This window comes from Oreochromis niloticus, linkage group LG22, assembly GCF_001858045.2.
Source record: "Oreochromis niloticus isolate F11D_XX linkage group LG22, O_niloticus_UMD_NMBU, whole genome shotgun sequence".
NCBI lineage: Eukaryota > Metazoa > Chordata > Actinopteri > Cichliformes > Cichlidae > Oreochromis > Oreochromis niloticus.
In genome coordinates, this window is record NC_031985.2 from 32,336,104 (window position 1) to 32,348,302 (window position 12,199).

Consider the following 12,199-nt stretch of genomic DNA (forward strand, 5'->3'; position numbering starts at 1 on the left):
TAAATCATGTAATCCTTCTAATGATCTCTACTTATTGGAATGGTTAATTCAACAATGGCTGAAGCTCTTGGTGAGTGACCACTGAGTTTCTGTTTGTTACAGAAGAAGAAGTTTGTTACAAGACCTGCCTAGCAACATTTATGCACACATCACTCACAAGTAGAAAAGAAGTGATAACAGTGAATAGCATAGTTCATAAAATATCCTATTCAGTCATATGAGATTCTGTTTCAAAGTGACCAGTCACCTTGTTCATATCATAGCTCTCTGGGAAAACGAGGAACTGGTTCTCATGGATGAGCAGGTTAAACACAGACTTTAAGTAAGTTTCTTTGTTTGTTCTCAATCAGACTCGTTCATGATATTGAGCATGTTGGAACGCAGCACAATATCAGATGATGCTCTCGTTATTATGGATGTATTAAAGAGACCTGGAATCAAGGATAATCTGTGAAATTCAAATTTCTTTGCTGTCTAATGACTCATGAAAATGTTTCAGGGCTTTCAGCTATGCTTTCATGTTGTGTGGCCCTTTGCATATGTGCATTTATAAAACCAGACATGAAAATTAAAGTTTTCATAGGACCTGCTGTGAAAAATGAAGTAAACTCCACGAGTCAGTAGCTTGTAGAACTACTTGTAGCAGCAGTAACTTGAAGTGATTTATTTTCTGTACGACTTTATCAGTCTCTCACGTCTTTGTGGAGGAATTTCTGACCCACTCTTCTTTACTTCTGTATTTCAGTTCATTTAGATTTTGTGCGCAGCTTTCTTAAGGTACCACAACAACATTTTAGTCAGGTTAACATCTGGACTTTGACCGAGCCACTGCAATACCTTGATTCTTTTTCAGCCATTCGGTTTTAGATGTGTTGCTGTTCTTCAGATTATTGCCCCATTATACTGTATTAGAATAATTTCTCTCTGCTTTGTTCAGGATTCTGCTGCTGTAGGCCAACACTTCTTCTGTGCCTAATCCACTTTGTTGAACAAGCACAGCTCCAAGTCAAACCGGTCTGTGTACACAACAAAGGATAGGTCAAGGTTGGGATGGCCTAAGATCGGAAGGGATATCAGATATTGTTTAAGTGTCTTAAAGAAATTCTTACATTCTGTGGTCCAGTGGAATATGGCTCCTTTTCAGTTTAAAGCATTCAGCGATTCTAGGAGAAATTCTACCATTCCCAAGAACCTCTGAACAGCCTTGAGACTAGTAGGTACTTGGAAATCCTTCATACCTTTGTTTTTTCTGGAGCCACCTGGATGCTTTCTGCGGATACACTGTGATCTTAAAAAACTTAATTATGTCTGGAATAAATGAGCTTGGCCTGCCTTAATTTGTCTAGCACACACTGAAGATCCAAAAAATGCTGTTTTTATCTGAGGTCACCCAAGGTACTCTCAGGACTCATCACCTCTGGAAAGAAGCTGGGGCGCTCTTCAGTCCAAGAGGAATAACTTTGAATTTGAAATGGCCAAAGGGATATGTGAGCGCTGTTTAGTCAATGCTGTTTTTCTGAGATTGACCTAGTAGCTAAGTTTTATCCTTTCCTAGAGAGCCCTCTGGCTGGCACCCCAAAAATATAAAATAAAAAAGGATATAAATAAGGAAGTTCTTGGGCAAACCGTTACAACATGAGCCAATTTCAGCCAAGCTTTAGCTGTTGGACAGATTCCCTCTGTCATGGTCCTGGGCCACGTTGGCCCAGTATTCTTAGTTTTCATGTGTTTTGTACTTTGTTCTTTCATTATGCCGTGGTTCCTAGGTTCTGCCAAGATGTTCCTTATTTGATTACCCCCTGTGTGCCCCTCTGTGTATCTGTGAGCCCTCGTTTCCCCTCCTTGTGTTTCATTCAATGTCTTCCCCAGCCCGTTATGTCTGTCCTCTCTCTCTCTCCACCTGTCTGAACCTCTGTGCACTTCCTGTTTTACTTTGACAGTCCCTCGTCTGTATGCGTTAAGTTGCGTTTACTCCTGCCTTGTCTTGTTATGAGTATCAGTGTCACCTGTGTTCCTCATGTGCTCCCACTTCCCTCGTTAACCCTCTGTGTATTTAGGTCTGCGTCTCCCTCATGCTGTGTGTGATTCTCCCCGTGTCTCCTGGTATGCATTATGATTAGTTTTCCCAGTTTAGTTTTGTATTGTTTGTGATCTGTTTCCAGCAATAAAGCTGTGCTTTTGAATACAAGTTCAGTCCCCGTGAGTTTGCGTTTGGGTCCAATCCCTGCCTGCCACACAGCGAAACATGACACCCTCACATTTGACTGTAGAATACTTTCTACAGGGATGTTCATGGTCAACTCAATGACTGGAAGTTGCCCTGGTGCAAAACAAGCCCAAATCATCACTGCTCCACCTCCATGCTTGAGAGTTAGTAGGAATAGTTTGTGCTGTTTGTCTTTGTCCAAACATTCACGTTGGTCTTATCTGTCCAGAGGATGTTGTTCCAGAAGTCTTGTGACTTGTGTCCTAAGCGGTGCTGCTGCTTGTAGTCTGAGATTAAACTCTTAAATTTTTAAAATAGATTTTTGTATTTTTCACTTATTATTGCGAGGTCCGACCTCGGAATAAGTTTGTTATGGTAAATTTCACAGGATTTCATGGAGTCCTGCGAAAACTTTCTTTTTCACATGATTGCATGTTACCTGCGTGTATTACATGTTTAAAATTCTAAGGTTAAAAAAGCTAGATTTAGTTAGTTAGTTTAGTTTTTGTTTTTAGTTGTTAGTTTTAGATTCACAGGAAAAATGGTTTTAATGCACAGATGAACTTTCATAGTGACCAAAAGTCTCAAGTATATAAGAACATTTCAAAAAAAAGTTTAGGTTGTAATTTATGTAACTAACATATTATCTCCACTCTGACGTGTAGCAACAAGCTGTCTAATATGAAGTGCTGTCATCTTGTACTACTAATACATCATCTTTTGTGTTATTCCTACTTCCTTTCTGATTTCTTCTCTGCAGGAAAAAAGTGGCCAAAGTTACTCAACACATGATTAATATGTCCTGTTTTAGTCTACGAACGTGATCCTGATTACTGTTCATATTTAGATGGCCCCGCCCCTCCCTGAGCCTGGCTCTGCCGGAGGTTTCTTCCTGTTAAAAGGGAGTTTTTCCTTCCCACTGTCGCCAAAGTGTATTATTGTAGGGTCTACCTTACAATATAAAGCGCCTTGTGGCGACTGTTGTTGTAATATGGTGCTGTATAAATAAAATTGAATTGAATTTACAGTGTATTTTCTAAGCTGCTACAATTATTGATAGCAAAGAAGACAGTTCTACATTGCAGAGAGCATTGCCCGACCTTAAAAAACAAGTTTTACTTTTAATGTTAGTACTCTGCAACTTCAGCTTCACAGTAGTTTCTGACATCTTCCAACTGTTGGATAATGAAAAATGCATCACCATTGATCTCTGCTCTGTTGCAAATCTTGCATAACGTCGACTCTGTTGAACAAACCGTCCTCTTTTATTTCTGTTATTCATTCTTTGTCCTACCTGGTCGCCATTAAAATGTAATCTTGACAGTTTGATACCCAACATCAAAGCTGCCAGCACCACTTCTACCCAAATGAGATGAGGCCTCCTTTCAATTAAAACTGACTCCTGACTGTTCTTTGTTGGACTTTCTCTGTTCATGATTTCCCTGTAACCCTTTCATCACCTGCTCCTCATTAATTCACCTCACATGGTGTATTTCCTCCTCTCTCGCGCTCCTGTTTTCTGACTGCGTCAGCTTGCGTCGGCACATGATAATAATGAAATGGAGAGTGGTCGCAGCACGCTGTTGTCCGTATATTTTTCAAGACAGTAATGTAGGTAGATAGAATATAAGAATTTTTTTTTTTTAAATTTTAAAAACCCACCTGCACCAGCAATTTCAGCAGGTCGCTGTGCACTGTGCTGGCTTCCAGGAAGGCAGAATGAAGCCTGGGATTAACAGACTAACACGGCTTTACGTTTGCATATTTTCCCCTCCTTTTAAATTCATGAAGTGGTCTATCCTTCCCTCTTTGCTGGATGTCCCCACTGAGATTGACTGAAGCTTCATGTTTAAAAATCATCTGCGTTTGACCCAATAATTCTGTTTGATTCTTCCTGCAAAGATTTCTGCCAACTCTGCAAACTGCTTAGTTTCAGGCCAACATCATAATGGAGCTGACATTTTAAAGTAATCCCTGGTAAAATCTTTTGTCTCCACTATCTTTATCGAGAATCCACATCTGCTAGTGATTAAACGGCTCAGCAGCTTTAAAAATTAGCTCAGAATCATATTACTTTTTATTAATAGACTTCTCCCTCATAGTCCGGAGAGAGAAAACTATATCTCTGTAAAATTAAAAGGGTGAATAGCCAACTTCGCAATTCAATTCTGAAATTTAATCAAATTGCCAATTAACTGTATTAGCAGGGGAGGCTACATGTTTAGAATTGATGGATCCCAGTTGCTCCCCTTCCTTGCGCTTAATGAAACTGTAAGGCAAGTGAAATCTTCAGAGGATGACCTTCATCTGCTAATCTGGTAATTAACTTTGAATTAGACTTTGATGCTTAATTATTTACCTGCATATGTACAACTACATTTTCACAGATTACGGGGGTGAAGCATAAATAAAGATGAGCAAATTTGTGTACCGTGTCCTATTATGGCATCCTGCAGACATAACCACCCAGGGAGAGTAACTAAAACCCAGGCAGCTCTTATGCTCGTCCTCCTCCATCTGTCCATCCATCCATCTCAATTCACTCCCCTTTTCTTACTTGTGCCCATCAAGACCAAGTGTCAGATGGAGGTGGAAAAAAGCATTTATGGAAGTAAAAAAATATATCAAAGACTGCCATGGTGCTCTGAAGCTGCACAATGCTTTGCACAATGCTAACATGACATCAAAAAATTTAAGTGAGAGCCTAAAAACCATTGTTATCATCAGCCACTTTTGGAGCAAACACTCCATGAAGTAGTGCTCTCTACTTGCTACAATATTGTAATGCTGTTATGCTCATTATGGCATATATGTATTAGTTCCTCACACATGCAGTCAGTGTGGAAACATACAGCCTGTGTTTAGTTTTAATGACCCCTGAAAGCCACATTTACTCTTTCATAATATATAAATTCAGCACTTTATTTTATGCATTTCAGTACATGGCTGGACAGTTAATATTACTGTAATGTGTATTCCAACAATAATTTAAAAAAACAACATAATCAAATAATCACTTTAACTACAAAGCTGTCATTTTGTCTGGTGTTATAAGCACATGACTTAGCAGTGAAAGCCCAAACTCACGTGTAAATGTGATGGAAAGAGAGCCTTTTTAGAGGAAGTAAACATTTTTATAGGTGAGCATGTGAATGGATGTAATTTGTCTGCCTATTTTGCCACTGCTGGCTTCCCACGCTGCATGAGTCCGATTGAGGCTACGGGGCTAGCAGAGAGCACCAGCTACCTTTACAAGCTTAGCTTTATGGTCAAAAAAATCAGTGATGACGTGATGAATCCTGCTTCAGGGCCCAAACTACTCTGCGTTTATTAAGGCTGTTGTGTATTTAATTTTTAACATTTAACATGTTTTAATGATTTGTATCTTGTTCTATTTAATCTCAACAAGCCCCTAAAAATAGTCAGTGATCACTGTCAGCCTCTCTCGGTTTTTATCACCACTGTTCAATTTAAAGCTCAGTTTTTAAAACTTTACGATGTAACTACAGCCCAGCCCATGCAGCAGTATATTAATAGCTAACCTCTTATTGTGGATGGATTATCTCAGTTTTTCTCCTGACTGAAGTTTGGTCCGTTTCCTGCCATGCGATTGCATTTGTCCCGAACCTTGTAACGTTAACTTTTACCGAGTGGAAAAACGTTAGCGTTCATCCTCCAGCTTCACTGTTTATATTATGCTAGCATAGTTGTGTTGTTAGCGATCACGTAGCACATCGTTATATACCAGCTAGTCAAACTTCAGTAACCCTACAAACGTCACTGCTGTTTACTTTTCTGTCTTCATTTATGTTGGAAGTGATAGCAGAGCTGTACATTTGAATTTGTTTCGGAAATCTCTCAGTCAGAACATGCTATATTATATTTAGATGGAAGCTAGCGAGCTAACTTCCTGCTAACTTCTAACTCTATTAAATGTCATAAATTCTCTTTTCATGGATGCCTGGATGTTAAACTTAATTGTTACACCTGGTAAAGCAGCAACGCTGATCATTTATTACAGATGAAAGGATTTAGACAGTTTTACACTCTCAGTGATGCCGCAGAGACGGTGTGACTCTGGGACCTGCAGCGGAGTTTGGGCCCAGACACAGTTAATGACGTCAGACTTAAAGACCAGATTTTGGGAATAACACTCTACCAAATGACTCTGTGTCCCCCACTGTCTGAAAGTCAAGGAAATCCCCTGTATGCCTGTAAAGTTCAGTATCTACCTTCCATCCACGTTTACACATAGGAGGAAGCCAATGATTCCAACTCACAATATTCTTCTTATGAGACTTATGAGTCTTTGGCTTTGTTATTGGAAACAGCCGAACGTTTTATTCTTGGTTTAGTTACAGTATTTTGTCCACTTCTGTGGCGTATATGTATAATGACCAAGAACAAGCCTAATCCTACCTCAACTAAGAGGTGGATGTCAAGACGCTAAGGCTTTCATTCCATCAGTATCCTCTTTGCTTCAGTGTTTTCTTCTCCTGTGGAAAGATAGAGTCTGGCTTTTTGAAATATTCATCCTCACTGCCTCACTCTTTCCCCACCCCATCCCCACCAGCTAAGATGTTGCAGATTTGTCATTTCAGGTGTCAGGTATAGTTTCTTCTGTAATCCCAGGCAGCGTCAAATGAAAACCTCAGCGAAAAACAAACTCTTATTATACAGCAGTGAGCAAAAACTCTCCAGAAATGTCAGACTCATCAACATTAGATCTGTTGTATCTTTTCAATCCTCTGCCGTCCTTTTTTTTAATGAAATCTTAAATACATCAAAAATAAATCACAGATTTGTTTCTTTGTGCTTGTTGTGAAGTTTGAACTTCTCTGTCATCTCTCTGTTGTCTTTGCATAAATAATTCCCCTATAGTCTATTATATACTGTCTATTATTAAATAACCCTCAATTATGCAACTTAAAATGTCTCTTTCAGTCTGCACTCTTCACCGGGGCCTGTAGCCTGAGGCTGGCCTGCAGGGCTAAAACTTTCCAAAACTCCTTCACCTTTGCAGTTTCCCTTACCGCCTGAGAAGAAGCAGGCTGAGGCTGCAGAACAAGCAAAAGTAAACAAGTAGGGGACAAATGTTGTGCACGTAAAGCATCTGATTCTGCCTCAGTGTAGTTGTGTGATGTTGAGACAAGGACCACAAAGGCTCCTGCCATCTGAAGAAGATGCCGTCGATTCCAAAGAGTGCCAGCAGTGCGATCTGGAAGAGGAGGGGACTGAACAAACGCACGCAGCTATGATGGTGGATTTGGATGCATTTCAGAAAAGCACACCATATGTACTTGTCACTGAGTAGATAATCCTGAGATACACAGGATCAAGGTTAATCTGTTGTTAAAAAATGAAATGGATTCAGAAGATATCATGACCAAATATCTCTCACTCAGCACGTTTTGTGGTTTTGCCAATGCAGCACATTTAGCTGGAGGGCGAAAGTCATGATGACTTACTTGAGAGTCCAGACGTAAAGCCTGCATGGGTTTATGTCTGTATATCCTCTTTCACCTTTCTTTCACAGGCTTTCTTTTGCATGATAGAGTGGACCTTTGTAAGGATCATCTATCATTATGTGGGATTACTATTTCTTTGCATGTAGGGATCTCTTGGGATTACAGGGAGATTACTTCATATTTTTAAACCCCTGTGCCAAATCTGCCTTTATCTTTTCCATCCAACAGTTTTTGGTAAGACACTCAATCTCCTCCATCCTGACGACTTCTCAGAGAATTAATTTCTACTTTGTCACCATTTGTAAAACTTGTGATTTATTTGCATCCATCACCATTCTAGCTACCTCTGTAAGACCAAGTCAATATTATATGCTTCAGTTTGGGTGTTTTTTGTTGTTGTTTTACATTTTCATATGCATTGAGCAAACAAGTTTTAAATTTCCCTCAAGACTTGCCTGTTCTCTCTCCCTAAGGATTTAAAGGAGATATAGTAGCTGTTCCATGTAGGAGGCTGCACTTTATTAACAACGCAGGAAGTCAGCTGAGTAAATTTGAAGGTCATATTGTAATCTGTTCTCTTTTGTCTTCTCAGAATTCCTGTATGGGGATAAAAATTAGGCTTGGAAATTTTGTCTCTAACAAAGCACAGGAAGCTGGCTTAAAAAAATCTAGATAGATAGATAGATTTTGGAGTTTTGGCCATGAACAGCTTGATTTAAGGTCATGCCAAAGTATTTCAATCGGGTTTTAATTCTGGACTTAAATACTATGTTAGTTAGTTTTACGTCAGATGTAACAGGATGCAAACCTGCCAAAAATTTTAGAGTTTGTCTTGGTCAGCAGTGGTTTTCTCCTCAGAACTCTTGCATGGATCGCATCTTTGCTCGGTCTCTCTCTTATTGCTGAATTATGAACTCTGACCTTAACTGAGCCCTGCAGGTCTTTAGATGTTGTTCTGGGTTCTGTTGTGACCTCATGGGTGAGTCGTTTATATGCTGTATTACTATTCTATTTTGTAGGCTGGCCACTTCTGGGAAGTTTCAAAATATTTTCTCTATTTCTGGATAATAGCCGACTTAGCTGTTTGTCCATTTCAGCTGTCCTTACTGTGTAGGAAATGCAAAGACTGACTTTGAATTGAACTGAATAGACAGAGGCACCGTGAGATGAGCGTGCACCGTCTGAAACATGCAACACTGGAAAAATGGACACTGGAAGCATAATTTATCACCTGTTGGTTATTATAAAAAAAAAATTTTAAGCACCATATTTCCTTTTATTGGGGAAAATATTTCACCTTTCTAGCAGATGTACAGTGGAGATTGCAGTATTCACTCTTTGGATACTGCTAAAGTTAGAAGCGTAGCTGCTTTCACTGACATGTATCCTGACATACAGAGCAGATCACATTCTGCTGCACCCCTCCACCGTGTTCGTGGTTTGGTACGCCCCGTCTAAGAACACAGTGCTTCCTGTCTTAGTTAGTGAAATTCTGCAGCATTGCAGAGTTTCTTTGTTTTTCTGTCACAGCAAATTATCTGACATTTTATTAAAATCACTAATGCTATATTTTCTTGTGGTCCCTGCTATGAGAAGCCTTAGATTGTGGAGCACTCTATACGTGAGAATAAGTATTTTTCCTCCAAATGTTGAACACTTGCTTTAACCACATCTTTTTCCTCTCTTATCCTCCCACTTTGCATCTGCCCAGCTCTTTCTTGACAGTCTGTCACCCCCCACAGATATATCTAGTTTCAGGTTTCACTGACCTCTATAGTTACAGCCCAGCCCAGCTGAGAAATGATATGGATGTGTCTGGTGAAGTGTGTTCACCAGCAATGACATGAAATTGGTAGGTATTGTCTGAATCACTTTTGGAAGCTGACTTGCTATTATCCCACAGCAGAGGTTGGTCACCTTGAGGAAAGATGGAGGAAACGGGTCTCATCGAGGTGAAAACGAATAGATTTTGTGTATTTTTTCCTTCCTTTTTTCTTGCCTGCTTTCTAACCACTTAGCTGAGATGTGAGGAGGCATCTTGACACTTTATGGCCTGTAAGGATGCTACAGTTAAATGTCTCTGGATCAATATCATTGCCTGTAGCTCTGCACAGTACAACATCTCTCTCCCTTCTCTCCTCATTATAGATGCATCTGACCTATGGGTCTACATAACCTTAAAACTACACAAACAGGAGCTACATAAACATAATGCAATGATTTAAAGGGCACTGTGTAGAAGTTTTTTCCCCATATTACTGACAAAATGTTTTCATTGATGGTTCTTTTAATAACAGGCTGCAGTTACAGGTGCAGTAGCATCACCTGCTGGACAAACGCACCATGACAGAAGACAGCCAGAGGTGTTTATGCCCTTATACTTTCAACAGCTACATTAATATTCAACTGCTGCAATGCAATGTTGAAACACAATACCTGGCGCTCTTGTGAATGCTACTTAGACACATATCACACACTTAAATGGTGTTTCAGACCAAACATATGTTCTAATTATGTGTCTGATCCATAGTAAACTTGCATAGGAGATGTCACCATCTTTTCATGATTCATTGGGATTTCACTCCAGGAGACAGAGTAGATACTGTCATGGTGATTAGTATTATAGTAGCATAGTAGTATAAACAATTTTGAATTTATATAACTCCATCAAACAATTACAAACCCTGAAAAAAAATGTTTGATTTTATTTCTCAGTATAACATTTTTGAAAGATTGCCAGCAGACTGTGGTGTAAACATGCTGTCATTAGTGACAGATGAAATGATCATTTTAAGGAGACTGACATCTCAACTTCTGCAGCTTACACCCAAAATCTGTCAGCCTTCTGATCTTTACAATGAGGATGAAAAAAGTGCAAACTGTTAATTTTAGCTGAGAATTTTTGTCATTTATACATATTTGTAAGGCCAAGCTTGGAAGCAAACATGTAAAACATCTGAGAACAGTCCTAGTGACATGAACAGATTATTCCACAGCCAATCCATGAGAGTGTCAGACTGTTTGATTGGTTTAGCCATTAAGGATTCATGAGATGACGTACTCCTTTGATGGTAGTTGTTTCCACCTGGTACCTAAGACAAATATTTGATGTGTAGTTAAATTCAGAAATAGAAACTTACACGTATAAATGAAGCAGCTAGCTGTGCTGGCCTTAAGCAAATATGAAAGGTGCTTCTAAATTCTGCATTTGTTGTTAGCATGACGACAACATCTTGGATGTTTTGGGAACAGAAGGGACAATGAAGTGGAACCCAAGTTTTCAGCTCATGCTAGCAAACTTTTTTTTTTTGAACAAAGTTAAAAACTAATCCTGTTAATTAGTCCCAAGGAAGTAGACCAAACACAAAACTCATTCAGAAACATTTAAAACGCAGTCTTCTTTGATGAGCTAGAGCACACAGCAAGTAAGATAATTACAGCAGTAAAAACACAGTTAAGAGGTCCAGTTGGTTTATCTGCTAGGATGAAACCAGATACACACAGGCTACTTCTGACAGGTTTGTATCGACACACCTGTCAATCACAGCAGTCATGCAGCTTACCAGTATAACACCAGTATAAGTTATAAAAACAATTAAACCAGTGTAAACAGGCTTTTTGTAATACTGTGAAGTAGATTATTTTAAGAAATCCACAGTGACTGACTGTCATTGGAAGATTAGAGGCACTGTGAGGAACTGCACTTAGTCTGGCACTTAAAGGCCAGCTTAATTTTTAGACCATGCTAACATTTACCTGTATTATCTACAGAGCCACCTCAGGGCAACGAGTCATCACAGGTGGTCCCCTAAGCCTAATCCTAATATATATGGAAGGAAATGAATGATTATATTCTTTATTTCCCGATCACCAAAACACGGGAGAACAATTGGAAAAAAAAGACATATTTGGACTGCTTAAGGTTAGAGTTAGCGGTCGTCACAGATGACTAGTTAAACATCTGAGGATTAAAAGTCAAGGAGACTGGTTGGGTGCATCTAAGACAAATTGTGAATTTCTTCATTTGATAGCATGCAAATGTAAAATGAGTAACTATATTTGGATTATGTTGCAGGCAATTCATCAGTTAATTATAGCTGGGTGGAATTCTGGTTGGCTAGCAAAGATCACCTAAACAAGATTAATAAATCCTTAATTTTCAATAAATTTAACAGGAATTTGTGAATTGACTATAAAAGAGAAAACTGTATCTCTTTCTTCTACCACACTGTAAACATGGTTATGTCTGTGGACACTAGTGTCTGTGGGAACTGATTTGCTTCTAGAACCAGGCTCAAGTAGATCTTCAAGGAACTACAGTTTAGTACTATTCAATTCAATTCAATTCAATTCAATTTTATTTATATAGCGCCAAATCACAACAAAAGTCGCCTCAAGGCGCTTTATATTGTACAGTAGATAGCACAATAATAAATACAGAGAAAAACCCAACAATCATATGACCCGCTATGAGCAAGCACTTTGGCGACAGTGGGAAGGAAAAACTCCCTTTTAACAGGAAGAA